Source organism: Procambarus clarkii, chromosome 11 (assembly GCF_040958095.1).
Source record: "Procambarus clarkii isolate CNS0578487 chromosome 11, FALCON_Pclarkii_2.0, whole genome shotgun sequence".
In the NCBI taxonomy this organism is placed as follows: domain Eukaryota; kingdom Metazoa; phylum Arthropoda; class Malacostraca; order Decapoda; family Cambaridae; genus Procambarus; species Procambarus clarkii.
The window spans coordinates 48,851,807-48,862,843 of NC_091160.1; the positions used below are offsets into that span (position 1 = coordinate 48,851,807).

At 34.0% G+C, this 11,037-nt stretch overlaps 1 long non-coding RNA gene across 1 annotated transcript; it reads left to right on the forward strand.

Moving 5' to 3' along the window:
- The first annotated feature begins 219 nt into the window (after positions 1–219).
- Positions 220–6,687, forward strand: LOC138363816 (uncharacterized). Its single transcript, XR_011228138.1, has 4 exons — positions 220–261; positions 2,291–2,380; positions 5,930–6,107; positions 6,365–6,687. It is a non-coding gene; the product is annotated as an uncharacterized lncRNA (long non-coding RNA).
- Positions 6,688–11,037: the final 4,350 nt, after the last annotated feature.

Consider the following 11,037-nt stretch of genomic DNA (forward strand, 5'->3'; position numbering starts at 1 on the left):
TTTTGCTTATGTACAAAACATAGTCTAATAACCACAGTTCGTTGCCCCTAAATCAACACAACATAACCAGTTTACTCATGTCATCGCCCCTAAATCAACAAAAACAACCAGTGTATTATTGTAAATAATTATATCTTATGATTTCTTAGCAATGGTAAGACATTTTTAAGACTCTAACCTTCGTAAGAAGGTATGCTCGTATACGAACTGAACGACCGGGCTTCACAACAAAAACATGGCCACATGAGTTGGATTATTCCGGTAATATTGAACTACTGTTCATTGTTATTAGTTTAACAATACTGTTAGGGAATGTCATAAGAGTTAGGGAATGTCATAAGAGTAGTCACAGGGCACCAAAAGATACCCAGCTTCTGGGTACGGGATCTTTGCCCGAAACGCTATGCGTGCTAGTGGCTTTACAATAATAATAATAATTTATTTAGGAAAAAATATATACATAGATGCAGAGTTACAGTACAAACATTCTGTTTGATTTATAGATAGAGGTAGTACATACAATACCTAAAGCCACTAGTACGCATAGCGTTTCGGGCAAGATTGTAAAATCATCATTATTCCTATTTTCTCTCTTAACCCCCAGTGTACCTTCTCGTATATTAATAAATAAATAACCAGGGTTTTTTATGCGGCTGTGCTGAAAGCCTGACGTAAAATAAATCATTATGTCGGAGAACAGGAAGCTACAAATTAGGCTTATATTGAGGTTCCCCCCTCCCCCCTTTCCCCCCAATTACAGGTCTGTCTAATTACCACAAGCTTACACAAGCTTCACAAAGCTTCCTGGCAATACGTTAGTAATGAATAAATATGATATGTTAGGCTGACCTAACCTAATCAAACCTAACCAAATCTAACCTAACCAAATCTAACCTAACCAAATCTAACCTAACCAAATCTAACCTAACCAAATCTAACCTAACCAAATCTAACCTAACTTAACCAAACCAAACCTAACCTAACCTAACCTAATATCACCTAACCTAACCGATGCTTGGATCGTCGACTTGATTTGGTGTCACCATTTCTTTATTTTCGTCTAATTTCTTTATAAAAAGATACTTTTTCAGATTAAAATTATGTTTTTTCGTGTTGTACATGCAGTACCAACATTATAATGAGTAAATATATCTTATTTATTCATTACTAACATATTGCCAGGAAGCTATGTGAAGCTTGTGTAGCTTGTGGTAGCTTGTAATTAGACAGACCGCCAATTACTGGTGGAGTAAATCAGCCTAGCCTACTTCTTCCTAGCATAACCTAGCCAGCACTAGCCAAGCCTAGTCTACCCTTGCCTAGCCTAGCAAACAGCCCTTGAACCCCCTACTGTTAAGACTCTGCTCTCTGATTGTACCTATGACACCTATTATTAATTTCCTTCTGTATCTTTAGCTCCAGTATGTTGTTATATTATGCTGTGCAAATTTGGGACCTGGCCCTCTAGTATCTTACATATATGTATTATTTGATACCATTCTTGTCTCCTGTCCAGAGAGTACATTTTGAGAGCTTTGAGACGGTCTCAATTATTTAGATGTTTTATCATTTATATGTTTGCTGTTTATGGTCTCTTTATTTCCTCTAATTCAGAGATTTCTCCTGTTCAGAAAGGGGGAGTCAGTACCGAGCAATACTCAAGATGGGACAGCACCAGTTATTTGAATAGTATTAGCATTACTGTGGGTGGGGTCTTTGAATTTTAACATTCTCATAAACCATCCCATTATTTTTCTGGCCACCACTATATTTGCTCGGTTATGTTCACAAAGTGTGAGGTCGTCAGACGTCGTAATTCTCAGATCTCTTGCATGTTTTTTTCCTTCATAGAGTAGGTCTGATTGTGTCCTGTGTTCCTTGTTTCATTTAATTTCCTCGTTTCTACCATACTTCAGCACCTGTAACTTATCACTGTTAAAATCATGTTATTTCTGTTTTTTCAATGTCTCCTACAGTGCCAATTTACTTGTGTCTTCTGTATCATCTGTAAAGTTTCATTGTTCAAATTTCAGTTATATTTTGCTTGTATTTTCACATGTATTAATTTTATTTTTATCTCAGTTTAATTACTGAAAAAATGCCAAGAAGTTAATATGTAAACAAAAAGTGCTTATGAGATTTGCATGTCACAGCTCTCATTTGCAGTTTTTGGATGGTGGTGCAAGTATGCATCCTACCTTGTTTTTGTAGTTTTATATAATTAATCTAAACTGATTCTATTTTATGCCTGGTTTTAAATAGTTTTGTACCTTTTGGGTAAATTTTACAGCAGCCCAACATCAATTTCAATCGGTGATATTGTTTCTCATGCAGTCGAATATCTGAGAGCTCATTGCAACAATGGATTCCAAAAATCCAAGTAAGTTTCATTATACAGTAATTAGGATTAGGTTTCCTTTATCGCGGTACTATATTTTAATCATATTGCATACTTTATGATAGCCCAAATTATCATAATTTTCAGGACAGAAAAGTGTATGAAGCAGTCTTTCATGCTACATTTATCCATTTAGCTAAGAGTATAATTAGCAAATGATTCACAAAAATATTAATTACACAATTTGATAATTGTCCCAGACAGACGTAAAGATCATTGCATCTTCGTTTTCTGATGTGTTGTTTTGTCATCCAAAGATTATACATTATTACCTAAAATTCCAATTTAGAATATTTATTAAGTATTACTTAGTTTGCTTTCATCTAGAGTATGCACCTCCTCTCTTGGATTGCCTAGCCTCCATCCTTCACTAGACATTAAATATCTTTGCTTATACTAAGTATTTAAAGTGCAATCAATACCTGCTTGATGGGGTTCTGGGAGTTCTTTTACTCAGCAAGACTGGCAGTGGGCCAGGCTTGACTTGTGAGAGTTGGGTCCACCAGGCTGTTGCTTGGAGTAGCCTGCAGGCGCACATACCCACCACAGCCTGGTTGGTCCGGCACTCCTTTGAGAAAACTATCTAGTTTTCTCTTGAAGAAGTCCACGGTTGTTCCGGCAATATTTCTTATGCTCGCTAGGAGTATGTTGAAAAACCGCAGACCTCTGATGTTTATTCAGTACTCTCTGATTGTGTCTATGGCACCCCTGCTCTTCACTGGTTATATTCTTCATTTTCTTCCATATTGTTTACTTCAGTATGTTGTTATTTTACTGTGTAGATTTGGGACCTGGGCCTCCAGTATTTTCCATGTGTATATTATTTGGTATCTCTCTTGTCTCCTTTCTAGTGAGTACTTTTGGAGAGCTTTGAGACGATCCCAATAATTTAGGTGCTTTATCGAGTCTATGCATGCTGTATATGTTCTCTGTATTCCCTCTATTTCAGCAATCTTCACCTGCTCTGAAGGGGAAAGTGAGTACTGAGCAGTACTCAAGACGGAACAACACAAGTGACTTGAAGAGTACAACCATTGTGATGGGATCCCTGGATTTGAAAGTTCTCGTAATCCATCCTCTCATTTTTCTGGCTGCCACAATATTTGCTTGGTTATGCTCCCTAAACTTTAGTTCGCATACATTATTATTCCCAAGTCCTTTACATGTTACTTTCCTACTATGGACAAATTTGATTGTGTCTTGTACCCTGTATTATGTTTAAGGTTCTCATTTTTACCATATTTGAGTACCTGGAATTTGTTGCTTTTAAACATCATGTTATTTTCTGCTGCCCAGTCGTAAACTTTATTAATACTGTATCTACTTGTAGTTTTTCAATATCTTCAGCAGAGGTCATTTTTAAGCTGATTTTTGTGTCATCTGCCAAGGATGATCCAACGCTGTGCCTTGTATATGAGTCTATATCTGATATGAGAATAAGGGAAAGCAATGGTGCAAGGACTGTATCTTGAGGTACAGAGCTTTTAACTGTTCTTGGACTCGATTTTATATGGTTGACTGTTACTCTTTGTGTTCTGTTTGACAGAAAACTGAGTATCCAGCGTCCTATTTTACCAGTTATTCCCATTGACCTCATTTTGTGTGCTATCACTCCATGGTCAAATTTGTCGAATGCGTTTGTGAAATCCGTGTACTGTATACCACATCTGCATTCCCTTTTTCTTCTAATGCCTCAGTGATTTTGTCGTAATGGTCAAGTAGCTGTGAGAGGCATGATCTTCCCGTTGTAAATCCATGTTCGCCTGGATTGTGGAGATCATTTGTTTCCATGAAAGTAGTGACCTGACTCCTGATCAATATCTCAAATACTTTTATTATGTGGGACGTTAGTGCAACTGGTGTATAATTCTTTGCCAGTGCTTTGCTCCCTCTCTTGTGTAGAGGGGCTATGTCTGCTGCTTTAAGCGCATCTGATATTTCCCCCGTGTCCAATTCTTCCTACTCACTATACTGAGTGCCTGTGCTAATGTCACTTTGCATTTCTTTATAAATATTAAATTCCATGAGTGGACCCGGGGCTGAGTGCATGGGCATATTGTAAAATTCTCTTTCAAAATGTTCCATGCTCGTGTTGATATTGGTTATATTTACAGGGGTTTGGATATCACGCATAAAGAAGTTGTCCGGATTTTATACTTTCATGCTGTGTATCTGAGTGCTAAACATATCCTCATACAGCTTCTTTAGGATTTCACTAATTGTAAAATTAGTGTTATGAAAAATTAGAAATTTGTCATCCTCAATGTATGAACCTTCACTAATACAAATAGGTCCAATATTGGCAGTGATATTTTCTTATGATTTAGCATAAATGAGGAAATATTTTGGGTTTTCCTTTATTTCTTGAATTGCTTTTTTGTCTAGTTGCCTCTCTTCAATCTGATATGAATGCTTCAGTCTCTGTTTTATTTCTACAATCTCCCTGTTTAAATTATTCCTTCTTTGTATGAAAAGTTGTCTGCTTAATCATTTCCGTTGTTTTTTGTCTTTTTTTGTAGTGTTGCCTGCGTTTTCTTTCTACGTTGGACCTCTTTCTGGCTTTCCTCAAAGGAACATGTTTCAGACAGACTTCATAGGCTTCAGAAGACTGTTTTTCTATTCTTTGTGTATGATGTTTATTACTTAGAACACATTCCCATTGAACGTTCGTAAGTTCCCCATTTATTTTTGCCCAGTCTATCCTTTTATTATTATTATTATTAAAATTGGATTTATTGAATAACCCTTCTCACTTGTTGTTTCTCTTAGGCCTACTACCATTATTAATGTTACTTTTCACTTCAATGTTGTCCGAGTACGTAGTGTTTGAGACAGTAATGTCGCTGATTAGCTCATCATTGTTTGTAAATATCAGGTCCAGCGTGTTTTCGTTCCTAGTTGGTTCTGTAATCTGCTGACTGTGCGAGAATTTGTCACAGAATGTCAGTAGTTCTCTGACCAGTAGTTTGTTATTTCCAGGTTGATTTCCTGCTATAATGTTATTTTTACTATTCTCCATTTTAAAATGGGCATATTGAAGTCTGCAAAGAAAATAATATATGGTACTGGGTTTGTTAAGTTATCAAGGATATTCTCTATTTTGTGGATTTGCTCAGTTAATTTCTCAACTGTTGCATCTTGCAGTTTGTATATTAAAATAATAATTAGATTTATATTTTCAACCCTGATTCCAAGTACCTCTACCACCTCATTAGTTGAGTTCAGGAGCACTGTTCATGCCAGTTCCTCTTTAATATACAGACCTACTCTTCCACCTGACCTTATTACTCTGTCACATCTATATAAATTATAATTTTGGATCCAGATTTCACTATCCATGTGGTCTTTTATGTTAAATGATTTGCTCATTCAAATCATTCATTCATCATTTGCTCATTTATTTGATCATTCAAATATGAATGATTTCCCATATTGTGTGTGACTTCTGGTGAGCTTAGGTAGTTCTACATTATAATGTAATTATACTGTACTGCACAGTTTATCATAACCCAGATTATCTTTATTTTTCAGTCCTGAGAAACGCTTTACAGTGATTATGTCCCTCATGTAATATTATCGTGAACATTAATCAACATGTCTGCAAGTGTGGCTATAGGCTTTTTGATGTCAAACGTAAAGCTCAGCCGGAAAGCCAGGCTCAGGCAAATATCAAGAGATCAGAAAAAAAAACATATACCTGTTGTACATGGTAAGCTCACTTATATTTTTATTCACAATGTTTAATATGGAAATAAATAACATATAATTGATTAATTTAATTTTATTTAAAGGAAATATTTTACTCCCTTTCATATTGTTGTAAAGATTACCAACATATATTGTCAAATGAGCAATTTATGTCATCTGCATTTAAAATACAGCTTTCACACACTTCACGTATTTGTGTTGGATAATATCATTTTCCAGCTTTACATAGAATACTTTGTGTTCTTTATCTATGTTCAGATGAGTTGCATAAAAGTGTGCAAGATTTACAACACCAAATGAAATTGAAGGAGATTGAAGAGGAGATAACAAGGCTTCGAGCAATTTATGATTCTTAAAATAACAACCCAAAAAGGCGGACAATTATGTACACTGGCACTTCGTCTAGAAAAAGCAGAGCTTTAGGTATTAGTATTATTGTCAACAGTTAAATATAATCACTAACTGCTCTTAAATGTAATTATAAATAACTTGTTATAGTAATATATTTTTTACTGTTTTTTTTCTATTACTAGGCACACCATTAAATCCTTTCCCTTGCAGTCATGAAGTAATGAAGCCTCCAGTTTCTGTTATAGACGTTATACCCCAAAATATCAATGGTATGTTATCTAATTATTTTAGAGAGATACAAATATAAATGCATTGCCATAGTAACCAAGGACTAAGTTGCAAATACAGTGTGTGTGTGTTTGTGTTTGTGTATATATATATATATATATATATATATATATATATATATATATATATATATATATATATATATATATATCACTAAGAACTCTTTGACCCGGCCAGGATTCGAACCCATGCCGTCCAGGATCACCCCTAAACGTACACAGTACCGTGACCACCGCACCAATGATCGTCTATAAGGATTGGTCAGTCTTGGCGCTTATTAACTAAGCTCCCTGACTGACTAATCCCCGACGACACTCATGGATCCATTTGGGTACAGTTTTTCATCAAATTCTGGCGCATGCACGGGCCGCACTGAGTCTAACATGTGTATGCCCGTGCATGCGCCAGAATTTGATGAAAAACTGTACCCAAATGGATCCATGAGTGTCGTCGGGGATTAGTCAGTCAGGGAGCTTAGTTAATAAGCGCCAAGACTGACCAATCCTTATAGACGATCATTGGTGCGGTGGTCACGGTACTGTGTACGTTTAGGGGTGATCCTGGACGGCATGGGTTCGAATCCTGGCCGGGTCAAAGAGTTCTTAGTGATATATGGCTTGCGCGTTCATGCAGCTTTCTCACACATATATATATATATATATATATATATATATATATATATATATATATATATATATATATATATATATATATATATATAAATATGTATATATATATTATATATATGTCGTACCTAGTAGTCAGAACGCACTTCTTGGCCTAGTATGCAAGTACCGATTGGCCTAATAGGCCAAGTGACTTTATTTTCAATAAATTGTTTCCTTTTTTTAAATATTATTATTATATTATATTAAGAACATAAATTATTGATTTAGTTATGTTAGTTTAGATTAGGTTAAGATAAGTTAGGTTAGGTTAGGTAGGCTTGGTTAGGTTCGATCATATATCTACATTAATTTTAACTCAAATTTACAAAAATTTAGCTCATACATAATGAAATGAATAACTTTATCATTTCACAAGAAAAACATTTGAAAAAATATTGAAATTCTGGAAAACTTGGCTTATTAGGCAAATCTGGCCTTGCATAGTAGGGTTCTGGCTACTAGGTACGACATATATATATGTGTATGTATATATATATATATATATATATATATATATATATATATATATATATATATATATATATATATATATATAAAAGATTTCTTACATTCTTGAACAGACACTAGCATGCATAGCTTTTTGGGCAAGTCCTTAATCCTAATTTTAACACTCACATTCCCAGTAAGCAGCCCATATCAGCTGTCTAACTCCCAAGTACCTATTTACTGTTAGGTGAATAGGTGCATCAGGGCAAAAGAAACTGCCCATTTGTTTCAGCATTTTCAGCATTCAGTATTTTCATCTTTTTGTGTGTGGTTAGGACAACATTCTTCAGCAACATTTTTGTGACTCATCAGCTGTATAAAATACAACTACTTTATACAACAAATCAGTAATGTAATTGTGGAACCTAAAAACTTGTCTAAAATATATACAAGTTTTGCTTTGAAATTGAAAAACGAAGAATGAGTTTTGATTACCTTTAATAGTTGAATCTTCAGACAGTCTTCGTTTTTTCTTCATTTTCTTTAACTTAAGCTCTTGCTCCCTATTCTTTTCTTTTGCCTCACTGATGTTGATATCTTCTTGGGCATCTATATTATTTGTTGGTATCTTGTTGACACTTGATCCATTGTCCTGCATGTATGCTGAAAATTAAGAAACATGCGTAAATTTAATATGGTATCATCATTACAAAATATGTCCTCCAAAAAACTTTAATTGAAAGAAACACTGAAATGTGAAATTTGGCAGCAATGAGGAACTATGTCATTATGGGAATTTTGGTACCCATATGTAAAGGAAGTCTCATTATCTGATGATATAGACCTGATGCAAAGTAAAGTGTGTCAAAATTATTTGCACACCCTCCTCCACTATGTGATGGAGTGAAAAAAGATATGTGAATTCGGATAATTCTATAACAAATGTTCAAGATATGAGGAAATATTTCATTCAAAATGATCTGCTGCCAGAAATCTTGGTCAAATATCACCAGTTTGCTAACTGTATGTAGTAACTAAGTGATTGTAACCTATCCACTGCTGTCCACTGGATGGAGGCAGTGTGCAAGATAAACATATCAATTGTGACACTAGCTCTCCACACATGTCAGTTGCTTAATTTAAAATCTGTACTCATGGTCGGTCTCGAGCCCCTTGTCAATGTGGTGATGTGCATGGAATTATGTAATTAGGTCATCAAGATTGAAACTTGCTTAGCTAAAATGAATTGCTTGGTTCAGTCCCGGAGCCAATTAATTATGTGCCTCTGCAACCATTTCCACTACCGCTAACAACATGGATATGGGATGCATAATATATGAACTAAACTACTGTACTATGTAAATGCTTTTCATTATTGCCAACACAAAGGAACATGCAGGTTTTATGATTTTCATTGTTAGCGTATGCAAAATAATAATAATAATAATTACCAAGATAAAACAATTCGGTGAGATTATTAACATTTTTGCTTGACAGACCACTTCCTGGTAGCATGCCTTTTGTGGTATTTCTATTGCCGACCTTAAAATAGATGACAGCAACTTGATAACCACCACCTTGTAGCTTAAGAGACCTGCAATACAACAAAATAGTTACAAATATAACTAAAATATTTTTAGTGTTAATTTGAACACAGTGTTCAAGAGATATGGCTTCAATTATAAAAAAAAGAGATTAACTTTATGATTACAGAATATAAGATGGGATAACCATAAGCTTCTGAAACAGACAGCATCCCTCCCTCATACAGCATTGGGTACATCTGCAAAAGTGCAGAAGTACCGAAGTAGCTTAAGATGTACTTTTCTTACCTAGTTTAAGAGACCTACTGATAGTTATATCATTAAAGTATAATTACATAACAAATGGAAATTAAAAAAAATATAAAATAACACAAAAATACTTATATAATGCACATTACTTTATTATTAACATCAATAAGTACAGTATCCACCAAAATTGAAAATGTTAATACTAATTAATTATCAAATGGCTTAAAATCTGTTTATTTGTGGGAAAATTTAAAACCTAACAGAATGGATATTAATACAATATGATACAATTCTAATTGAAGAAATAACAGAATGCATGAAATACTTACAGATTTTTTCATGGATTTAAATGATCTGCAAAGGTTTTGATGCTTAGCAGCTCTTCGACCCATTTCCTTATACTGTATTTCTCCTCCCGCTCTACATCACCCTTACGCTTTTCATCTATAAAGCTGTGTCCACAGTTGCAGAAATGTCGACGAACACTAATGACATTACTGCAGATGGGACAACACCGCTGGAAAGGTTTCTTCTGGCCAGTAAATATAATCTGGGCAATCATAAAAAAGAGTAAAATGTTTAAAATGTAATACAGTGGTACAAAAAACACAGTAGCAGCATAATGAAAGACCACAAAGCAGTACAGTGCTACAGAAGACTGAGCGGAGAATTGTGATTGTATTATTGAGAACCTGTACAGCACCAGATTTTATTAATTACACAAGTAAACCAAATTTAATATGTTTAAATAAGAGAAGAATAATCTGGAATTTTCAATGTAAATCAAAATTGCAATTTGAGAACTGCAAATAATTGAATTGGGACTCAAATACTTATTTGACTAAGTTTTTTGATCTTCCAATAATATTAAATTAATATTCAACTTAACTAACATTTTGTGGTATTAATAAAGTTTGAAATAGATATGCAATTCTAACAGACAAAATTGACAAAACAAAATTAAGATTTTATACTCTATATCTAATGATAATATGAACTTACACCCAAATAAAATTAATAACATACAAAAATAAAATTTAAAGTATATATTATAAACAAATCATAATTATAATATAACTTACTTGAATTACTGGAAGCCATTGCTGTAATGTTCTCTCAGATAGAATTGTTGACAATGTTGTAATGTTGCAATTGATAATGTTGTCTGATTTAAATTTTACCTAAAAAAACAAAAATAAATTATTAACAGATATACAATAGCATCAGTTTAGATTAATTATAAAAAAACAAAAATGCATATTTTTCATATATATTTTTTCATGCATATTTTTTTACCTTGCATATAAATGCAAGGTAGAATGCATATATGCACCACTAAGATGGTGGTGCATGTATTTTATAACACATTTGAACAATGAAACTC